The sequence below is a fragment of the Tupaia chinensis genome, unplaced genomic scaffold (genome assembly GCF_000334495.1).
Source record: "Tupaia chinensis unplaced genomic scaffold, TupChi_1.0 Scaffold138725_1, whole genome shotgun sequence".
NCBI classification, from domain to species: domain Eukaryota; kingdom Metazoa; phylum Chordata; class Mammalia; order Scandentia; family Tupaiidae; genus Tupaia; species Tupaia belangeri.
In genome coordinates this window covers 605,240-606,670 of record NW_006198617.1, presented here as the reverse complement: position 1 = coordinate 606,670, position 1,431 = coordinate 605,240, and positions in this window count along the sequence as shown.

The following is a 1,431-nucleotide window of genomic DNA, read 5'->3' as shown; positions in this document are numbered from 1 at the left end:
ATATCAGCTGTGCTTGCTATTGCAAATATTTAGACAAACTAAGTTCATCAGCAAATCAATTAAATGGGTGGGGGGATAGGCATAGAAAGCAAACAGGGATACCAGAGACAATGGGAGGAGGGTTGGACAGGGCAGAGGGTTAGGGAAAGGGAATCAAGGATGGAAAAAAAAAACTCAAAATATACAAGACATAAGAAATGAAAAATTGTTTGTTGATAACACGTATGTTGATATGCTTGATTGAGCCAACAGACAGTGTATTTTGGATGAAAAATTCATTTTGTATACTGTAATGATGTATAGCATATTAATGTTAAAAAAAGAAAAACCAATTAAAAAAAAAGAAGCTTCTCTTGGGGTTTCATCTGTGCCTCTCGGTATTTCGGGTAGCCTGTTCTTCCAGTACGCAGTACGAGAGTATGAGGCAAGGACCACCACGTTGTCCCTCAGGCCCTGAGGCCCCAGCTTACTTGCCTTCTCTCCACCTTTTAGAGTCTTCTTACAATTAAACATATGTCTCGTGCCCACAGTCCTTAGTTGTACTTACTGAGAAGAAGAGGGGAAAGTGTGTTAGTCCGTTTTCCTGGAAATGAAGTCCCCTGTCCTGTTTTTATATAAGGCCATGGTACTAGCTAGTAAGTGGGGTTTTTGTTTTGTATTTGCTCATTTTGCTATAGGGCACATGCACGAGCCAGAGAGAGACAGAGAAGACAAAGAGAGAAAGGGAAAGTGAGAAATCCCCCCTCCCCCGCCCGCCGCCCCCAGGGGGGATGGTCACTGCAATCCCTCCTCCATTCTCCTCTCAGGATTTTGGGCAGGCACACACACACGCTTAGCATATTTTACAGGCCACCAGGTCTAGGACTCAAACTATGCACTTGGCTATGTGGGACCAAGCCTCCTTAACCACTATACCACCTGGCCAACCTCGTCAGTCTGTTTCAGACAGAGTCTCTCCATATGAAAGTTCTCCTGCCTCAGCCTCCCAGCTGGGACCACAGGTGTGTGCCCCCATGTAGAGCCTTTAGATCGGACTGGTGCTCAAACCTGGGCCTGCCATGTAGTCCCAGCCTGCAGAACACGGTGTCTCAGCAGGATGCACCCCCATGGCGTGGTCTGCTGAGAAACTAAATTTCTTACCTTACGTTTGACAGAGCAAATTCAAATGGACTACAAGACTCTATTGCTTTCCTTAAAGGACAAACTTCAAACTACTGATGCGCGGATTGGCTCAGAGGATGGTAGAGCTAGGAAACCAGTTTCAGAGCTTCTCACAAATGACAAATGTTTTAGCACTGGCTTCTCTTCCCAGCTATGCCCAAGAATGGGAATAGCTATATTGTTAAGAAAGGGCTAGGGGACCAGCAGTTAGCGTAATGGCTATGTCGCTGGACTCCCATGTAGTCGACTGCGGTTCGCGTCCCGGACCCG